Below are 7,500 nucleotides of genomic sequence, written 5' to 3' on the forward strand. Positions count from 1 at the left end.
AGGAACAGGAACCACAGAGCGTCAGCCGCACACATCGAAGCTGCACAGGGCACACGCGGCACCACGCAGAATAAATGACGTTCCTGGGCCAAGGCCGAAGCCCAGCCACCCGCTGCCTCCTCGCCGCCTCCTCCCGGGACCTTCAAGGACCACCCACCAGCCACTGGTACACATTCCAATCTTACACAATGGCCCCAGCATCACAGGGCATCTCCTGACATTAAAATCTATCCTGATTTCTGTTGTTTTTCCCTCATCTCTGAGCCGCTGAGTGTGAGTGTGTGTGTGTGTGTGTGTGTGTGTGTGTGTGTGTGTGTGTGTGTGTGTGTCTCTCTCTTTTACACAAAAAACACATGTCAGTTGTTAAGGAAAATGTTATAAAACACTTCTTCAGTAAAGACTCAGAGAAGAGAAACACACAGAACTTCTTGCTAGCAAGGGCAGCCTCCACTCTAAGAGACTCCAGTGAGAGAACTGCCCCGGTCTTTATTTTATACTCCATTGAGCGTGTGTGTGTGTGTGTGTGCGTGTGTGTGTTGACAGAGAGAGAGAGAGAGAGACAGAGAGAGAGAGAGAGAGGGAGAGATACAAAGGAATGTAATTCAAATTTTGCACTTCAGACCTTACAGTGTGTGTGTGTGTGTGTGTGTGTGTGTGTGTGTGTGTGTTGACAGAGAGAGAGAGAGAGAGAGAGAGACAGAGAGAGAGAGAGAGAGAGAGAGAGAGGGAGAGATACAAAGGAATGTAATTCAAATTTTGCACTTCAGACCTTACAGTGTGTGTGTGTGTGTGTGTGTGTGTGTGTGTGTGTCTGTCTTTTACACAAAAAATGCACTTGCAACAACTTTAATATGGAATGTACTGGACTTCCCAGCTAGGCGCCCTCCTGTGGATGACAGGTGCAATTGATTGTCAAAAGCAGATATCTAACAGCTTCTGACACTTTGTACCGCATTGAGCCAGCAGAGGGAGCCCCCCTGGTTCAATCCCAGTTGCACAGCAGTTGTGACCAGCTTCTGTCTGTGTGCTTTGGTGTGTGTGAGTGTGTGTGTGTGTGTGTGTGTTGACAGAGAGAGAGAGAGAGAGACAGAGAGAGAGACAGAGAGAGAGAGAGAGAGAGAGAGGGAGAGATACAAAGGAATGTAATTCAAATTTTGCACTTCAGACCTTACTGTGTGTGTGTGTGTGTGTGTGTGTGTGTGTGTGTGTGTGTGTGTCTGTCTTTTACACAAAAAATGCACTTGCAACAACTTTAATATGGAATGTACTGGACTTCCCAGCTAGGCGCCCTCCTGTGGACGACAGGTGCAATCCCAGTTGCACAGCACTTGACCAGCTTCTGTGTGTGTGTGTGTGTGACAGACAGACAGACAGACAGACAGAGAGGGAGATTCAAAGCATCAGGACCAGGAGATGACACAGTGCTCCAAAGGCCTGGTTCTGCTGCCTCCTCCTCCACCCACCTGCTGCAGACGCTTCTGTGAAGGGAAACTGCTACATGTTATGTCACCGATCCCTGCCATGCTGCGTGTCGAACGACCCGGCAGGGCCTGCTGAGTACAGTGGTGGTGGAATCGGCCCGATCGGACACTCCTATCTGCCACTTTGACCTTTTTATTCCGTCAAATTTGGACCCATTTACACCAAGTCCAGAACCGTTGGTGCTATCGACATGGGGTCTTCACCAGGGTGTCCGGAGCACCCCGAAACCCCCCCGTAGACACCACTTTCATCCCTCTACGACACTTACTTTCCCAGTTATTCCATTTTATTCCGTCAAGCTCTGGCTATTACCCCCTAACCTAACCAACCCTCATCATACCTGCATTTGTCCACTGGAGGGAGACAAAAACACCAAGCTCTGAGATTCAAATTTTGAACTGCAGACCTCACAGTGTCTGTGTGTGTGTGTGTGTGTGTGTGTGTGTGTGTGTGTGTGTGTGTGACAGAGAGAGAGAGAGAGTGACACTTGCTGTGTATTTAAGAAACAAACGCTCAAAGAAACCAAACAGAATGACACAGGCAGAAAGACACTGTTTTATTTTGGTAACCAATGATGCATTTCTTCTCCCCTTGTACAGTACACCCTGAAGCCGTGTGTGGACCAGGAGATCAGCAGAACAGGAACCACAGAGCGTCAGCGGCAGACATCCAAGCTGCACAGGGCACACGCAGCACCAGGCAGAATTAATGACGTCCCTGATCCACAGCTCAAGCCCAGCCACCCGCTGCCTCCTCGCCGCCTCCTCCCGGGACCTTCAAGGACCACCCACCAGCCACTGGTACACATTCCAATCTTACACAATGGCCCCAGCATCACAGGGCATCTCCTGACATTAAAATCTATCCTGATTTCTGTTGTTTTTCCCTCATCTCTGAGCCTGTGAGTGTGAGTGTGAGTGTGAGTGTGAGTGTGAGTGTGTGTGTGTGTGTGTGTGTGTGTGTGTGTGTGTGTGTGTCTCTCTCTTTTACACAAAAAACACATGTCAGTTGTTAAGGAAAATGTTATAAAACACTTCTTCAGTAAAGACTCAGAGAAGAGAAACACACAGAACTTCTTGCTAGCAAGGGCAGCCTCCACTCTAAGAGACTCCAGTGAGAGAACTGCCCCGGTCTTTATTTTATACTCCATTGAGTGTGTGTGTGTGTGTGTGTGTGTGTGTGTGTGTGTGTGTGTGTGTGTGTGTGTGTGTGTGTGTGTGTGTGTGTGTGTGTGTGTGTGTTGACAGAGAGAGAGAGAGAGAGACAGAGAGAGAGAGAGAGAGGGAGAGATACAAAGGAATGTAATTCAAATTTTGCACTTCAGACCTTACAGTGTGTGTGTGTGTGTGTGTGTGTGTGTGTGTGTGTGTGTGTGTGTGTGTGTGTGTGTTGACAGAGAGAGAGAGAGAGAGAGAGAGAGAGAGAGAGAGAGGGAGAGATACAAAGGAATGTAATTCAAATTTTGCACTTCAGACCTTACAGTGTGTGTGTGTGTGTGTGTGTGTGTGTGTGTGTGTGTGTGTCTGTCTTTTACACAAAAAATGCACTTGCAACAACTTTAATATGGAATGTACTGGACTTCCCAGCTAGGCGCCCTCCTGTGGATGACAGGTGCAATTGATTGTCAAAAGCAGATATCTAACAGCTTCTGACACTTTGTACCGCATTGAGCCAGCAGAGGGAGCCCCCCTGGTTCAATCCCAGTTGCACAGCAGTTGTGACCAGCTTCTGTCTGTGTGCTTTGGTGTGTGTGAGTGTGTGTGTGTGTGTGTGTGTTGACAGAGAGAGAGAGAGAGAGACAGAGAGACAGAGAGAGAGAGAGAGAGGGAGAGATACAAAGGAATGTAATTCAAATTTTGCACTTCAGACCTTACAGTGTGTGTGTGTGTGTGTGTGTGTGTGTGTGTGTGTGTGTGTGTGTGTGTGTGTGTGTGTGTGTTGACAGAGAGAGAGAGAGAGAGAGAGAGACAGAGAGAGAGAGAGAGAGAGAGAGAGAGGGAGAGATACAAAGGAATGTAATTCAAATTTTGCACTTCAGACCTTACAGTGTGTGTGTGTGTGTGTGTGTGTGTGTGTGTGTCTGTCTTTTACACAAAAAATGCACTTGCAACAACTTTAATATGGAATGTACTGGACTTCCCAGCTAGGCGCCCTCCTGTGGACGACAGGTGCAATCCCAGTTGCACAGCACTTGACCGGCTCCTGTGTGTGTGTGTGTGTGTGTGTGTGTGTGTGTGACAGACAGACAGACAGACAGACAGAGAGGGAGATTCAAAGCATCAGGACCAGGAGATGACACAGTGCTCCAAAGGCCTGGTTCTGCTGCCTCCTCCTCCACCCACCTGCTGCAGACGCTTCTGTGAAGGGAAACTGCTACATGTTATGTCACCGATCCCTGCCATGCTGCGTGTCGAACGACCCGGCAGGGCCTGCTGAGTACAGTGGTGGTGGACCCAGGCCCTCTGCACCTTCCTTTCTCCGACTGGGACCGTTTTGTCCCATCCTTTTTGGTCCGATTCGCCATATCTCCAGAACCGAAGAAGCCATCGGCGTGGCCTCTTCGCCACAGCGTCCGGCACCCACCAAAACCCCCACCTAGACACCAACATCAGCCCTCTACACCTCTTACTTTTTCAGTTATTCCACTTTTGTCCCATCCTCTCCTGGCTTTTTCCCCATAACCTATCATTTAAGCCTCATCATACCTGCCGTGGGCCACTGGAGGGAGACAAATCACCATGCACTAAAATTCAAATTTTGCACTGCAAACCTCACAGTGTCTGTGTCTGTGTGTGTGTGTGTGTGTGTGTGTGTGTGTGTGTGTGTGTGTGTGTGTGTGTGTGTGTGTGTGCGCGCTTTGGTGTGTGTGTGTGTGTGTGTGTGTGTGTGCGCGCTTTGGTGTGTGTGTGTGTGTGTGTGTGTGTGTGTGTGTGTGTGTGTGCGCGCTTTGGTGTGTGTGCTTTGGTGTGTGTGTGTGTGTGTGTGTGACAGAGAGAGAGAGAGAGAGAGTGACACTTGCTGTGTATTTAAGAAACAAACGCTCAAAGAAACCAAACAGAATGACACAGGCAGAAAGACACTGTTTTATTTTGGTAACCAATGATGCATTTCTTATCCCCTTGTACAGGGCCTTTTATGACAGGAACAGGAACCACAGAGCGTCAGCCGCACACATCGAAGCTGCACAGGGCACACGCGGCACCACGCAGAATAAATGACGTTCCTGGGCCAAGGCCGAAGCCCAGCCACCCGCTGCCTCCTCGCCGCCTCCTCCCGGGACCTTCAAGGACCACCCACCAGCCACTGGTACACATTCCAATCTTACACAATGGCCCCAGCATCACAGGGCATCTCCTGACATTAAAATCTATCCTGATTTCTGTTGTTTTTCCCTCATCTCTGAGCCGCTGAGTGTGAGTGTGTGTGTGTGTGTGTGTGTGTGTGTGTGTGTGTGTGTGTGTGTGTGTGTGTGTGTCTCTCTCTCTTTTACACAAAAAACACATGTCAGTTGTTAAGGAAAATGTTATAAAACACTTCTTCAGTAAAGACTCAGAGAAGAGAAACACACAGAACTTCTTGCTAGCAAGGGCAGCCTCCACTCTAAGAGACTCCAGTGAGAGAACTGCCCCGGTCTTTATTTTATACTCCATTGAGCGTGTGTGTGTGCGTGTGTGTGTGTGTGTGTGTGTTGACAGAGAGAGAGAGAGAGAGACAGAGAGAGAGAGAGAGAGGGAGAGATACAAAGGAATGTAATTCAAATTTTGCACTTCAGACCTTACAGTGTGTGTGTGTGTGTGTGTGTGTGTGTGTGTGTGTGTGTGTGTGTGTGTGTGTGTGTGTGTGTGTGTTGACAGAGAGAGAGAGAGAGAGAGAGAGAGACAGAGAGAGAGAGAGAGAGAGAGAGAGAGGGAGAGATACAAAGGAATGTAATTCAAATTTTGCACTTCAGACCTTACAGTGTGTGTGTGTGTGTGTGTGTGTGTGTGTCTGTCTTTTACACAAAAAATGCACTTGCAACAACTTTAATATGGAATGTACTGGACTTCCCAGCTAGGCGCCCTCCTGTGGATGACAGGTGCAATTGATTGTCAAAAGCAGATATCTAACAGCTTCTGACACTTTGTACCGCATTGAGCCAGCAGAGGGAGCCCCCCTGGTTCAATCCCAGTTGCACAGCAGTTGTGACCAGCTTCTGTCTGTGTGCTTTGGTGTGTGTGAGTGTGTGTGTGTGTGTGTTGACAGAGAGAGAGAGAGACAGAGAGAGAGAGAGAGAGAGAGGGAGAGATACAAAGGAATGTAATTCAAATTTTGCACTTCAGACCTTACTGTGTGTGTGTGTGTGTGTGTGTGTGTGTGTGTGTGTGTGTGTGTGTGTCTGTCTTTTACACAAAAAATGCACTTGCAACAACTTTAATATGGAATGTACTGGACTTCCCAGCTAGGCGCCCTCCTGTGGACGACAGGTGCAATCCCAGTTGCACAGCACTTGACCAGCTTCTGTGTGTGTGTGTGTGTGTGTGTGTGTGTGTGTGTGTGTGTGTGTGTGACAGACAGACAGACAGACAGACAGAGAGGGAGATTCAAAGCATCAGGACCAGGAGATGACACAGTGCTCCAAAGGCCTGGTTCTGCTGCCTCCTCCTCCACCCACCTGCTGCAGACGCTTCTGTGAAGGGAAACTGCTACATGTTATGTCACCGATCCCTGCCATGCTGCGTGTCGAACGACCCGGCAGGGCCTGCTGAGTACAGTGGTGGTGGAATCGGCCCGATCGGACACTCCTATCTGCCACTTTGACCTTTTTATTCCGTCAAATTTGGACCCATTTACACCAAGTCCAGAACCGTTGGTGCTATCGACATGGGGTCTTCACCAGGGTGTCCGGAGCACCCCGAAACCCCCCCGTAGACACCACTTTCATCCCTCTACGACACTTACTTTCCCAGTTATTCCATTTTATTCCGTCAAGCTCTGGCTATTACCCCCTAACCTAACCAACCCTCATCATACCTGCATTTGTCCACTGGAGGGAGACAAAAACACCAAGCTCTGAGATTCAAATTTTGAACTGCAGACCTCACAGTGTCTGTGTGTGTGTGTGTGTGTGTGTGTGTGTGTGTGTGTGTGTGTGTGACAGAGAGAGAGAGAGAGTGACACTTGCTGTGTATTTAAGAAACAAACGCTCAAAGAAACCAAACAGAATGACACAGGCAGAAAGACACTGTTTTATTTTGGTAACCAATGATGCATTTCTTCTCCCCTTGTACAGTACACCCTGAAGCCGTGTGTGGACCAGGAGATCAGCAGAACAGGAACCACAGAGCGTCAGCGGCAGACATCCAAGCTGCACAGGGCACACGCAGCACCAGGCAGAATTAATGACGTCCCTGATCCACAGCTCAAGCCCAGCCACCCGCTGCCTCCTCGCCGCCTCCTCCCGGGACCTTCAAGGACCACCCACCAGCCACTGGTACACATTCCAATCTTACACAATGGCCCCAGCATCACAGGGCATCTCCTGACATTAAAATCTATCCTGATTTCTGTTGTTTTTCCCTCATCTCTGAGCCTGTGAGTGTGAGTGTGTGTGTGTGTGTGTGTGTGTGTGTGTGTGTGTGTGTGTGTGTGTCTCTCTCTCTTTTACACAAAAAACACATGTCAGTTGTTAAGGAAAATGTTATAAAACACTTCTTCAGTAAAGACTCAGAGAAGAGAAACACACAGAACTTCTTGCTAGCAAGGGCAGCCTCCACTCTAAGAGACTCCAGTGAGAGAACTGCCCCGGTCTTTATTTTATACTCCATTGAGTGTGTGTGTGTGTGTGTGTGTGTGTGTGTGTGTGTTGACAGAGAGAGAGAGAGAGAGAGAGAGACAGAGAGAGAGAGAGAGAGAGAGAGAGGGAGAGATACAAAGGAATGTAATTCAAATTTTGCACTTCAGACCTTACAGTGTGTGTGTGTGTGTGTGTGTGTGTGTGTGTGTGTGTGTGTCTGTCTTTTACACAAAAAATGCACTTGC

This window comes from Aulonocara sp. 'chitande type north' Nkhata Bay, unplaced genomic scaffold (assembly GCF_057382095.1).
Source record: "Aulonocara sp. 'chitande type north' Nkhata Bay isolate Kocher_YH1m ecotype deep benthic unplaced genomic scaffold, A_spYH_male_GT1.1 unmapped_scaffold_30, whole genome shotgun sequence".
NCBI lineage: Eukaryota > Metazoa > Chordata > Actinopteri > Cichliformes > Cichlidae > Aulonocara > Aulonocara sp. 'chitande type north' Nkhata Bay.